Below are 14,942 nucleotides of genomic sequence, written 5' to 3'. Positions count from 1 at the left end.
TGTCTGATAGGTAATGCAGCAATGCAGGATGGTCTGCATGTTCTTCATTACAATCTTGTGGTTTTTCCTTTTAAAAATAACTTAGCTAGGGTTTTATTGCTGTGAGGAGATACCATGGCCATGGTAACTCTTATAAAGGAACTATTTCATTGGGGCTGGCTTACAGTTTCAGAGGTATAGTAAATTATCCATTATCGACATGATGGGAAACAGGGTAGTGTGTAGGCAGACATGGTGCTTGAGAAAGAGCTGATATATATATATATATATATATATATTTTTTTTTTAATTTTTTTTTTTTTGAAACAGGGTTTCTCTGTAACTTTGGCGCCTGTCCTGAAACCCTGGAACTAGCTCTGTAGACCAGGCTGGTCTCAAATTCACAGATCCAACTGCTTCTGCCTCCCAAGTGCTGGGATTAAAGGTGTGCACCACCATATAGCTAACTCTTACATTTTAAATTAACCCATATTTCTTCTCTACACTCTGCCACATGGCTCAATCCTTCTCTCAGAATAACAAGTTCATCTCCTTCTCATTGAGTCTCCTCCTGAGACTCCTCCTCTCCTTCTTCGTGCTCCAATTTTTCTACAAGTCCTGCCTAACTTCTGCCTGTCCAGCTACTGGCAAGACTGCCTCTTTAGTAACTCAATCACAGTAACACTAATTCACACAGTGTAAAGGAATAGTCCACATTTTCCCCTTTCTATCTAATTAAAAAGGAAGGTTTTAACTTTAACATAGTAAAATTATATACAACAAAAATAGTTATCAAGTAATATTTACAGTTACAATACCCAGTCCATTTGTATTTGACAAAATAGAGAAAATACTCCATGAGCTGTCCTCTCCTAAAGTGTCTAGAGTTTCATACCTAATTTACTTTCTGCCATGATTAAGGAGGACTGTTAATTGTAACTATCTAGTCTTCAACCTCATCAAAAACCTGAGAAGGATAAAATATTACCTGAGCAAACAGGAAGTGCAGCGTAAGAAATTTCCAAGATTAAGAGATGACAGAAGCAGCTGGCTGCCTGGACAGTCACCCAAAGTTCCTCTGTAACATTGGGGCATCCAACTTTGGCCTACAAGTCTAGAATGTCTGACAGACTTCCCTGTGAAGTAGGAAATTTTGAGTCCTGCCCTGTCTTGGCAAAGTTCAGCGATCACTTTTCTTTGTGGCCTGTTTGTCCAGTTTGGACAGTATACTGTCAGCAATTGAGGACGGGCAGTGTCTTTGCCCAAATGGATAGCTTTTGCCATAAAGGAAGCAAACTCTGTATGGATGTTCTTTGATTCCCATCATTCTTTTATGAAATAAAATGGTGCTGTCAGGAAGCAGACATGCCCCACGTCATGAAAAGCCTCAGGTTATTAAATGTATTAAAGGCCATATTCTGTAGGTCTTTGAAGTGTTTGAAGACCATCTATCTATCTAAATATATCTGTGCATGACCTTGAAAATATACCTAACATGACTATGTTTGACTATTATATTAATCTTTATTTTGAATTAGACATTACATTTTTAAATGAGCTACACAAACAAAAAGCCCAAACAAGAGTATAGACATACTACAGTATTACAAAATTAACTTTAAACTTGTATTAATAAACAAAACTTCATAGGAACTTAAAATATTTTGAGATTAATAGTTGTTTTTGAATTAAAGTATATTTAATAATCTACCCTTTTTTCCTATTTTAACTATATCATATCCCCTCTTTTTTCCTTTAGAAAGAGATCTTTGAATTTAACTCCTTTGTTTAGCTTCTTTTTTTTTTTACTATGACCAATAACAACTTGTAATCAACCCCCCTTAAGTGATAACACACTTCCATATCCCACCTGTTGGGAACATGGTACCATTTTCTCTATACTACCTCCTGTTGTCTAGGGGCACTGGCATCGTTGGGAGAACCTTGAGGAAACCAGGATAATTGTTAAGTTTTGACTGGAGCTGAGTATTAGGTTTTTTATTGGTGTCTTATCCCCTTGTTCTGAAAATACATAAACTTTTAAAGGTAACACACATATCTGTATTATTAATACAAGTATAGACTGTGCAGTGTGTACAAATCAGTCAAAGGTGATTTTTTTTGTTTGTTTTGTGTTTGAGCAGGTAAAATAAACATTAGGTGTTTTGTAGTTTTTCTAGGTTTATTTTATTTTATTTTTATTTCTGTAGTCAGGATTTTCAGGGGAATCTTCTCTGATCAAACCTGCTCCATATCAACCTGGAATGCATTCACAGCCTTTCATCTCCTTTGGAAATAAAAGCATAACCTCTTCTCCAAAGTAACATATCTTTTGACTTCCATTTTTGAAGTCAAAACATTTTTAAAATATATAGGTTTTTATGTATGTATATATTTTACATATCTATCCCAGGTCCCTCTCCCTCCCTCTCTGTCACTCCTTCTAAAGACAACATAATAACAGACAAAATCCAGACTCTCTGTGTCTTTCCCATCATTATGAGTCTAAATGAGAGGTCTCCATCAAATCCCTCCTGCGATTAGAGCTCAGGAAAAACTCACGGAAGAGGAGATGGAAGACACCAGGAGAACAAGTTCCTCTGTGAGCATGAGAGCTCACAGAATGCAGCTACCACAGGGCCTACACAGGTCTGCACCAGGTCCTCTGTGTATATACATTAGTTTAGTATTTTTATGGGAATCCTGACAGTGAGAACAAGTGGGCCTCCGATTCTGGTGCTTGCTCTTGAGACTCCTCCTCCCATTGGTTGCCAAGTCCAACTTGGATATGACAGTTTTTAATTCATCTCATTATTTTTTATTTTGTCATATTTGGTTGTTGTCTCTTGGAAGCCTGTTCTTCCCTTTTCTTTTGCTTTGTTTGTTTGTTTGTTTGTTTGTTTGTTTTGTTATTTAAGACAGGGTTTCTCTGTATAGCCCTGGCTGTCCTAGAACTCACTCTGTAGATCAGGCTGGCCTCAAGTTCACAGAAATCTGCTTGAAAAGCATGCACTAGCACCACCTGGCACCTCACCTGTTCTTTTCTAGTGAGAGACAGAAAGGGAGTGGATCCAGAGAGGAGGGAGGTTGGTGGTATAGGACTGGGAGGAGTGGAGGGAGGGGGAACTATAGTCCCAATATATTGTTTGAGAAAGGAATCTGTTTTCAACCAAAGGAAAAAAGAAATGTTTAGAAAAAAATATATAACTCTAAAGTGTCATAAATGATTCTGCAAGTATCCAATATAAAATTCACTTGGAGAATTTTGTTGTTTTGAGAACAGGGTATAGCTGTGTAGTACAAGCTAGCCTTGAACTCTAGCTCCTCCTGAACCTTAGTCTGAAAACTGCATACAAGCCTGGATTTCAGCCATATACCACATCTGGCTTGTTCTTTGGGGCATATTTAAATCCAAGTACAGTTGCATGTTACTTAACACATTCTAAATATGTGCTAGAAACACCATAAGTGACCTTCGGTGTAATTATACAAGGTAAGATTATTATTAGTTCGTTTGGGAATGTGTTAGGGACTTGTGTACTGGTTTGAGTACTGAGCAATGTAAAGACATGTGAAATATGAAGGTTACATCCAAGATTTTATTTGTCTTGCTTTGGTTTGTGTTTGTTTGTTTGGGAGGTAGGCAGTGTTGTTTGAGGTAGAGTCTTGCTATGTAGCTTTGGCTGTCTTTGAACCCATTATATAGCCCAACCTGGCCTCAAATGTGTAGTGACCTTCCTATCTAAGTTGCCTCAGCACTGGAAACACACAAGACTTAAAATGAATGGAAAGAACAATGCATAGAAAATACTAGACAGGTGGAATGCTTAAGTATTGAAGCAGAGATCCTATGGGTTGCCTATCACTATCATTCCTTTGGCATTCTCTTTACAAGCAGATTCTTTTTTCATTTCTATTTTTGTCTTTTTTTTAAGACAGGATTTTATTTGTAGCTTTAGAGCCTGTCCTGAAACTCGCTCTGTAGACTGGGCTGTCCTTGAACTCACAGAGATCTGCCTGTCTCTGCCTCCCAAGTGCTTGAATTAAAAGTGTCCACCACCACCACCCAGCTGCTTTTTAAATTTTAAGTTATATGTAGTGTGCATGTTTTGTGTGTGTGTGTGTGTGTGTGTACATACATGATTGTTAGTGCAAGGTTGCTACACAGACCAGAGGCTTTGGATCCTTCTAGTACTGAAGTTGTGGGCAGTTGCAAGCCAACTGATGTGAGTGCTGGAAACTTAAATCTAGGCCCCTACAAGAGCTGTATGTGCTCTTAATTACCAACCTATCTCTGCAGCCCCACAAGCAAATCCTTACCTTGCTCATTGTGCATTTGTTCCTATATGACCAGTGTCTTAGTTACCTTTCTATTGTTGTAAGACACCATGATCAAGGCAACTACAGAAAACAGACTTTATTTGAGGCTTACAATTTCAGAGGGTTAGAGTCTATCTTAGTCAATGTTCTATTTCCATGAAACGACACCATGACCACAGCAACTCTTATAAAGAAAACATTTAATTGGGGCTTGCTTACAGTTTCAGAGGTTTCATTCATTACCCTCATGGTGGGAAGCATGGCGGCATACAGGCAAACTTGGTAGCTGAGAGTTCTATATCCAGATCCACAACCAAGAGGATGAGAGGGCCACTGGCCTGGTTTGGAGTTCAATACCCCCCCTCCGGTGACATATTTCCTCCAACAATGCCATGCCTACTCCAACAAGGCCACAGTTCTTAATCCTTTCAAATAGTACCATTTCCCATAAGCCTATGAAGGTCATTTTCATTCAGACTATCACAGAGTACATGACCACCATGATAGTTTGTATTCCTGGAACATGGCCAAAAGAGATGAACAATGCCCTGGGAACTGTGAGACAGGCTCCAGAAAGAAAGGCAGAGTGCCTTTTACCTCAAGTACATTCTGTTCCCCTGGATTGTTCTTGGATGTGATTTTGTGCCTCCTGTGACAAATATTTGCAATCAATTTATTCTTGTTGGATTTTGAAACAGAGCTATAGAACCCAGTCTGGTGAAAGGATATGCTGAGTGCTGTTCTTAGTGTACCCTGAATCTGACTACGGCCTTCTGCCTTGATTTCATGCTTTCTCAGACATAATCTATATCAACATGCCAGACACTTCTACCTAAACTGGTCTGTCCTGAGAAAGTTCTGGAAAGGGCTGTTAATATTTAAATATCTGTTAATATTTAGCATGTGCTTGATGGTATTTATTTACATGCTTTTCTGAACTCAAACAACCTTCCTTGCTCATTGCTTTCTTTGTTTCATTCATGTATAAAGGTACACTGAAACTGAGGTAAGGTTGTCTGAAGCATTAGACTGTAGTCTGACCTATTCTTCCAGTTCTTCAAATCCTAGATCTGCATAGGTAGACAAAGGTTAATAAGGACAGTGGCAGGCATGTTACTACACAATAGCTGAGAGGTTTGTTTGTTGGGTTTGTTTTGTTTGTTTGTTTTGTTTTGTTTTATGAGACAGGGTTTCCCTGTATTGTTTTGGAGCCTGTCCTGGCACTAGCTCTGTAGACCAGTCTGGCTTCGAACTCACAGAGATTTGCCTGTCTCTGCTTTGTGAGTGCTGGGATTAAAGGCATGTGCCACCAACTTCCAGCTTGTTTGTTGGTGTTTTGAAACAGGGTTTCTCTATGTAGCTTTGGCTGTCCCCAAACAGGCTGGTCTGCAACTCTGAGATCTGCCTGCCTTTGGCTCCCAGGCATCAAAGGCATGGACCACAATGCTCAGCCTGAAAGCCACAACCACAAGGCAAAGAGAACTAACTGGAAATGGCATGGGCTTTTGAAACTTCAAAGTCCTCCCCCAGTGACACACCACCTCCAACAAGGCCTTCTAATGCTTCTCAAACAATTCCATCTACTGTGGACCAATTATTAAAATATATTAACCTAGGAGAGCCATTCTCATTCAAACCCACAACCAGGAAAGCCATCTCTACAGCTGGAATAAATAAGTCTCCAACAGCCTAAGCCACTGATTATTTAGGAGGAGATTCAGGACTCCAATATAGCTTTGAAAAATATTAAAGGATATTGATCTGAATACTTTGGAGAAGGGTTTTCTTTCTTTTTTCTTGAAACTATCCCTGACCTGTATGTAGACCAAGATGGCCTGAAATATACAGATATCCACTTAACTGCCATCCAAATGCTGGAATTAAAGGTATGTAACACCTACCTCTTTCTTTCATTCCTTTTTTTTTTAAAATAGATTTATTTTTACTTAATGTCCATGAATGTGTTGCCTACACATTTACACATTTATATATGTGCAGCCCATGTTTGTGTGGTGATCACAGAAGTTACAGGAAGTGATGGATCTCCTGGAACTGGAGTTATAGATGGTTGTGAACCACCATGCGGATGCTGGTAATCAAACTTGAGTCCTCTGTAAATGCAACACGTATTCTTGACACTGAGCCATCTCTCCAGCCTCTGAGAAGGATTTTCTTACTCTAAATGGAGGTAGCAAGGGCTGGGGAGATGGCTCAGCAATTAGGATCACCTAGAGGATGTGGGTTTGGTTCCCAGCACCTACATCAGCTGACTCAAAATGGCCTGAAACTCCAGTTCCAGGGGATCTGATGCCTTCTGGCCTCTATGGACATATTTATGCAAGTGGTGCACATAAAAAGATAAAAATGAATAAATGAAGGGCTGGCTCAGTGGGTAAAGGGCTTGCAGCCAAGCCTGACCTGAGTTTGATCCTGGAACTCAATGGGAAGAGAGAACCACACAAGCAAATTGCCCTCTGATCTCCACACACATACCATGGAACATGAATGGACAGACACACACCCAATTAAAAATAAATAATAAATGAATATTTAAAGAAGATACCAAAAGAGAATGGTTCCATTTTTCTGTCACTAGACATTGCTATCTGGTAGTACAATAACCATCTTGGCTTGAAGGTGGCCAGGTGTAACATTAAGTTTTCCTGGGAGAGGTGAAGAGATGTCTAGTCCCACAGATACAGCATCAACAACAGACCAAAGAAACAATTCTACCCGAGTCTAGTCTGGTGAAGTAATGTATTTGGTTGGGGTTCCCTCCAGGTACACTTATGTGAGGTCACCTGCAGGAGTATGGGCAGATGGCTATGCCAGCATGAAGTAGAGCCTTCCTTCCTCAGGGGCTGACCAGGAATCAGTAACTTGGAGTGGGCCAGGGCCTTGTGTGTCCTCATTCCCCACAAGGAAATATCCATGGTCCAGTCCTGTGCAGGTAATTACAGCTGCTCTGATGGCAACACAGCAATGGCCATGTTACTCCTGGTTGACAGAGTTCCATACTGAGAGCAAGACATGAAGCCAGTTGAAACACAGAAAACATGATTGCAAACTGAGCAAAACTGAAGAGGGAAGCATGGGAATGCATGTTCATAGTTGAATAAATTAGGACCTAAATGTTTTTATACAAATTCAGCAAGTATTTCCTTTTTATTGGTGGTGTTGTAGATATAATTTTGCATTTAGAGATTGCATAAATTGAACTAAAAATGAGTTACTAAACACTCCTGGCAACTTTTATAACACTTAGCAACTGTGTTAGTTTGGATGAAAATGGCCTCAAAGGCCCACAGGGAGTGGCGCTATTAGGAGGTGTGGCCTTTTTGGAGAAAGTGTGTCACTGAGGGTGGATGTTGAGGTTTCAGAGCCCGAGGCAGTCCCAGTGTCTCTCTCCTCCTGCTGCCTGTGGATCTGGATGTAGAACTCTCAGCTAACTTGTCTGCCTGTGTGGTTCCATGCTTCCCATGATGATAAGGGACTAAACATCCGAAACTGTAAGCAAGCCTCAATTAAATGTTTTCTTTTATTAGAGTTGCCATGGTCGTGGTGTCTCCTCACAGCAACAGAACACTGACTGAGACAGTGTTTGATATTGGTACTATGGGAGCCAGGCTCCAAGTTGGTCCCAATGGTGAGCATCTTCTAGTACATATGCCCTTCTGTGATTATTTTCACATTGATAGAACCAATAGGGTGGTGTGGAAGTAACTGTGTTTTGATTGTTTTTATTGACACCTGGTCACACATGTAGCCCAGGCTGGCCCTGAACTCTCAGCAAACCTGTTTCAGCCTCCCAGCCTCTGAGATTACAGGGCTGGGGTTCCCTGTGTGACCCTAGTGTTTTCTCATAAGAGACACTGTACTTTTATGTTGCTCTCTCAGGTCTCTTCCCCTGTGTGAAAAAGCTGACAAGCCAGGCATTAGTGGCCCATGCCTTTAGTCCCAGCACTCAGGAGACAGAGGCAGACGGATCTCTGTGAGTTAGAGGTCAGTCTTGTCTACAGAGCGAGTTCCAGGACAGGTTCCAAAGCAATACAGAAACACCCTGTCTCGGGAAAAGAAAAAAAAAAAAAAAAAAACATAAAAAAATTTAAAAAAAAAGTAAAAGCTGACAAAAAGTACATTTGGGCAGCCTTAAGAGGGTTAGATCAGAGGTGATGGTACACACCTTTGATCCCAGTACTCTGGAGGCAGAAGCAGCTGATCTCTAATAGTTCTGAGGCCAGCCCGGTCTACAGAGTGAGTTCCAAGACAGCCAAGGTTACACAGAAAAACTCTTGAAAAAACCAAAATGAAAGGAGAACAACTGAGGCTTTTGCTGGGCGTGGTGGAGCGCTTCTTTAACCCCAGAACTCAGGCAGAGACAGGTGGCTTCCCATGAATTCAAGGTCAGCCTGTCTATACAGCAAATTCCAGGATGGTCAGGACTACAAAGGGAGACCCTGACTCAAAAACAAAACAACAACAGCAAAACTGACGCGTTCTCCAAATACAAGTATCAACATCCCATCGTTAAGAATGCACCTTACTTTTTCTGTGCCTGATAATGTACACTTTTAATCTAGGGACGTAGAGGCAGGGCGGCCTCTGGGAGTTAGTGCAAGGGCAGCCTGGTCTACATAGTCAGTTCCAGACCAGACTAGCTACGTAGTGAGACGCTGTCTCAAAAAAAGAATTTTCATTTTTGGGGATGATATCTTCCAATTCAAGTGAAGCTGTCTGATAATGGTGGCTTCACAAAAGAGCTCGAAATCCTGACTATCCAGTTAAATTGCTACTAACCTCTGACTTAGGTTTTCCTAATTTTTTGTGCTGGATAGTTTTATGTCAACTTGACATAAGCTAAAGTCATCTGATAGGAAGAAACCTCAATTAAGACAATGCCTCCATAAGATCAGGCTGCAGACAAGCCTGTAGGGCTTTCTCTTAATTAGTGATTGATGGGGGGTGGGGAGCAGGGAGCAGCCTATTGTAAGAGGTACCATCCCTGGGCTGGTGGTCTTGGATTCTACAAAAAATAGTCTGAGCAAGCCATGGGGAGCAAGCCAGTAAGCAGCTCCCCTCCTTGGCCTCTGTGTCAGCTCCAGGTTCCTGCGCTGTTTGAGTTTCTGTCCTGATGATGAGGAACAGCAATATGGATGTTTAAGTGAAACAAACCCTTTCCTCCCCAAGTTGCTTTTTGGTCATGGTGTTTTATGGTAGTAAGAAAAATCCTAAGACAATTTTTAAACTTTTGTGTTTGATGAGTGTATGTGTGTAGACATGTATGTATCATGGTGCATATGTGGAGGTCAGAGGGTCATTTGAGGAAGTCAGTTCTCTCCTTCTACTGTGTGGATCACCAAGGATTGAACTCAGATGACCACCAGGCTTGTTGGCAAGCTCTTTTCCCTGCTGAACCATCTCAGCAGACTCCAGATCTATGCATTCCTTGTAAAATATGTGTTGTTGTTTTGTGGTTCAAGACAGGGTCATCTTGTATAGCCCAAGCTGGCTCAAACTCCTGATCCTTTGCGTCAGCCTCCAGAGAACTGGGATTACAGATAAGGGCAATCACACCAGGGCTCAATTTCCTGTTAAAATATAGAGAAGGCTGGAGATGGAGCTCTAAGGTAAAAGCCTAGGTTCAATCCCTTGAGCCAGGAAAAAATGAACAAACAAGGGAATGGATCCAATTCCTGTATCCTTTTACAGATTAAGTTCAATTTAAATGTCATAAAGAATTAAGCTCTAGCTGAACATGGTAGAGGACTCCTGTGACCCCAGAACTTGGGAGGTGGCAGGAGGAGGATCAGGTTTCAAGGCCAGGCATTGCTGCTTAGTTTGAGGCCAGTCTGTGTTATATGAGACCCCTTAAAAAAAATACCACCACTCCCACCTTGCCAGAGGAAGAGACAGAGAGACAGAGAGACGGAGAGAGAGAAGAAGCTTTGAGGCTTCGAGTGTCATGAAATTCTTTTAGTTTTACTTAACTTTAAGATACGATTTGGAAGCCAGGTACAGAGGCACATCCGCATGCCTGTAAAGGTAGCACTCTGAAGGTAGAGGTAGGAGGGTTCAATTCAAGTCTAGCCAGAATGGCCAGGGCTACAAAAAACATGTTTCTCAAACAAAAAGGAAGGGAGAAGGGCTGGAGAGATGGTTGAGTGATTAAGAGCACTTGCTGATCTCCTAGAGGATCAAGGTTCAATACTGTGTCTCCGCCCCACCTCTCCCCACCCCACCCCCCACAGCTAACAACCATCTGTAACTCCAGATCTAGGTATCCAAAGTCTTGTTCTGACCTCCAGGGACACCAAACATGCAGGCCAACACACTCATACATATATATTTTAAGAATCACATTTTCTCTGTATTGGTTTGGAACTTGTCCTGGGACTAGCTCTGTAGACCAGGCTGGCCTCAAGCTCACAGAGATCTGCCTGCCTCTGCCGCCCGAGTGCTGGGATTAACAACCGGCTAAGAATCGCTTTGCAAAAAGCCCTAGAAAAACATACATAGGTGTTACTTGGGGAGCTGGAGAAATGTTAAGAGCACTGGCTACGCTTCCAAAGGACCCATATTCCCTTCCCAGCACCCACATGGCAGCTCATAACTGTCTGTAACTCCCGTCTCAGGGGATCTGATGCCCTCCTCCTAGGGCACCAAGTACACATGCTGGCAAAACACATAGACATAAAAATTAATTAATTTTAAAAATAGGTATTACTTGGCTGGAGTACCAATTTTTAAAAAACCATTTTATTATAGCACTTTGAAGTCCTTTCTTGTATATAACCTGGTGTGCTGACACAAGCCTTAAATCCCAGTACTCAGAAAACAGAGGCATGTAGATCTCTATACATTCAAGGCCAGTCTGATCTACATAGCAAGTTCCAGGATGGCCCAAGTTACTTGGTGAGACCCTGTCAAATGGTCTCACAGCACAGCTCAGCTTTGCTTGCAACTCATTATGAGGTCTAGCTTTGGACTTTGCAACAATTCTCCTGCCTGCCCCCAGATTCTAGTATTAGAGGCATGAACCTCTTCCCCCAACCCCAGAGTGTTTTTATTTTATGCATGAGTGTTTTTGCTTACATGTTTGTGTGTGTACCATGTGTGTGCCTGGTTCCTGTGGTGGTCAGAAGAAAGAGTTAAAGTTGGTTGTGAACTCTCATTTGAGTACTAGGAACTGAATCCAGGTCCTACCAACAAGAGCTCTTAACTGTTGTACTGTCTCCCCTGCCCCCTTAGCCAATTTCTGTTTTTCTATTTTATAGAATTAATTTAGGTTGAACCTGGAGCCTTACATATATTAAGCATATACTACCACTGGGCCACATCCCCCAGTCCTCTGTTTACAAGCTGCCCAGGCAGGCCTTCAACTTGTGGCTCTCCTGCTTCAGCCTCCCAAGGGCCTGGGATCGGAGATCTGTGCCACCATGCCTGGGGGACAATCGGAGAGAGACACTGAATGATGTATTGAGGCTTAGCAACAGCAGCAGAGGATCAGCCTCTGATGGACTGAACTTAGAATTGCCTTGCAGTAATAAGCCAATTCCTGCGCACTAAAACCTCTTATCTGATGTAGAAGTTTTCTGAAGAAACCATTGCCTAAGCAAACATAGTCATTATAGGAATTCCAGGTTTGGGAGATTCAAAATGTAGGACCAAGAGAGAAGAATGCCGGGCCCTCTCTCTGGTAAAACAAGACTACACTACGTGGAAACATTTAGATTAATAGAAATGGTTTAATATTTAAGACAGAGCTAACCGATAAGAAACTAGTAACAGGCCAATAGCTTTATATCTAATACAGCGTCTCTGTGTGTTATTTGGGGCTGGCGCAACTGTGGGACCAGGCTGGTGTAACAAAATGGTGCCTGTGGACCTAAGAACTTCCACTTAACAAAATCTTAATAAAGGGTTTTAGAAACAAGAGAACAGAGACAAGCAAGACTTCTTGGTAACAGCATTTTTCTCAATTGGACTCTGTTTTGCTAGAGACAAGCAGAGATTTGTGCAGCTCCTTTAAGGGAAGTTTCCTGGCTCAGCATAAGTGGCTGCAAGGCTTTTAAAGAGCTCTGCTAACAACGTAATGGTATATACCAGAGCTGACAATGGCAGTGACCACATCTCCAAGTCGGCAACATGTTGCTGGATGGCAGAGTAGACCAAGGCAGTGAGCATAGCTCTCAGTTCTGGCGGTAAAGGTACCCACCGCCATCTTTGATAGACCACGGCTAATACAGCTGTGGCTTTCATTTTAGCAGTGTTTAGCAGATAAAAGACACATGGACAGAAAAAGATAAAGATTTACAGTAAAGACAGATTCAGATTAAGAAAAACCTCTAAAGTTTTACATTGTGTTTTAAAATATCTGTAGGCTTGGGAGAGAAAAAGAAACAGGATAAAATGGTTTAAAAAGGAATAATAAAAAGAGAGTAGCTGGATGTGGTGGCACAGGCCTTTAAAAATTCCAGCACTCGGGAGACAGAGGCACAAGCAGATCTCTGAGATTTCAAAGTAAACCTGGTATACAGAGTTAATTCCAGGACAGATAAAAGTTACACAGAGAAACCCTGTCTCAAAAACTGAAAAAATAGAAGTAGAAGAAATAGAGTAATAAAAAAGCAATGTAAAGATGGAAAGCACAAAGAGTTTGAATACTGTGTTGTCTTTAAATTGTTTGACTGCTGAGGAAATAGCAACAACTGTTAAAACAAATGCTGCTGGATTAATCCAATTTATACACTTTAAAAATGCTTTGACTTCAAAATTTAAGTCTAAGGACAGGTTACTGGGGAAAAGGATTTCTATTTTTGTTTCCACAGAAAATGAAAAGCTGTGGATTCCTTCCAGACTAACATGGTTTGATCAGGTAAGACCCCCTGAAGCATTGTCCCAGGGACAAGGCAGCCTTACAGACCACTACAGCCAGGATTTCTGCATCTTCTTAGGATCCCCATGACAGTGCCCCCTACCAGCAGGAAGTTTAAAATGAATGACGCCCAAATTCCCAAATATTGTTTATGTTTGTTTTCATTTAAATAGTTTGGTTATAAATGGTTCATGATCACAACCAATCTCTTTAAAAGTAAAAAGGGGATTATGGTATAGATATGAATACTTTGTTTTGGAATGGAGTTTCATTTATTGATACAAATTTAAGGTCAATTTTATGATATGTATATATCTCTTCTTGTTTAGGTATTGTGTTTTCATAGCTCATTTAAAAATGTAATGTATAATTTGGTACAAATTATAGTTACCTATAATAGTCAAAACTTAGAGTTAAGTTGGTTAGATTTTCCAGATATATAGAGATGTATTTGAGATGAGTAGGCATTCTTCAAACCTTTCAAAGACCTACAGAATATGGCATTAGGATTTATCTTTTTTTTTTTTTTAAGACAAATCCCCAAGTAGGATACAGTTTATTATCAGAGTAATTTAAGTCCCTTGAGATACAAATTGGTTGAGCTATTATAAATCAGGATACTTATTATACAACAAGAGAGAACAGATACTTTGTGTGTTTTCATATACTATGAAGCAAGAAATTGATCTTTTTTTTCTTGGTGCAATTTATTTTTTATTATTATTATATATATTTTTTATTTTACATGTCGATCCCAGCAGTTCCCTCTCCCTCCCTCCCTCCCTCTTACCCTCTCTCCCCCATTGCATCCTGACCATCATCCCCTCCCATCCTCCCACCCCAATTCCACATGTAGGGCAATGCCATCCAGGTGGGGTCATATAAATCTGTCAAGTCATTTGAAGTAGGGACTAGGACTTCTGTCCCCCTCCATGGGGGATGTGTCTGCAAGGTCCTTTTGTGCACCAGGAATACATCCTGATTCCACTGTCTGAGGTCCCTTAGACTGCTCAGTCCTTCTAGCTGAGACCCATATTCAGGGGGTCTGAGTCAGTCCTATGCTATCAGTCTGGAGGCCCAGTAGCTTCTCCTTGTTCAGATCAGCTGTCTCTATGTGTTTCTGCAACCTGGTCTTGTCCTCTCCCTCTGCATCTGGATTCTAGTGTGGTTCAGTGTTTAGTTGTGGGTGTTTGCTTCTGTTTCCAACAGGTACTAGATGAGGGCTCCATGATGGTGAATAAGTTAGTTGTTGATCTCACTATCCAGGAAGGGCATTTATGGTAGCCTTTCCACAGTTGCTCAAATTGTTAGTTGGCGGCAGTCTTGTAGGTCTCTAGACAATAAGGCACAACTGCTCCTGGCAACACCACCTGAGTCAGAAAGGAAGATGGACATTAAAGAAACGTGTTATAAAGTTTGCTTTCAATATGACAAGACTAGCCATTTGGGCAAGATACTGCTCTTGTCTGGACTGTTTGACTTTATGCTGTATAAACTGGACATGCAGGACCCACAGAAACAAGATGGACAGTGCTACAGGATTCCTGCTTCATGTAATAGTCTGCCAGACAGTCTACAGGACACAGAGAAAAGTGACTAACAAACTGTCAATACAGGTGGACAGTTTGCTGAGTAGTCTGCCAGACACACTATAGCCTACAGGCTGAAGATGGAACATTACAGAAGAAGTTTGGATGACTGACCAGGCGAGTTGTCTCTGTCATTTCTAGAGTTTATATATTATCCTTCTGTGGTCTTTGAAGGAGTT

This window comes from Phodopus roborovskii, unplaced genomic scaffold, assembly GCF_943737965.1.
Source record: "Phodopus roborovskii unplaced genomic scaffold, PHOROB, whole genome shotgun sequence".
NCBI lineage: Eukaryota > Metazoa > Chordata > Mammalia > Rodentia > Cricetidae > Phodopus > Phodopus roborovskii.
This window is presented reverse-complemented; position numbering follows the sequence as displayed.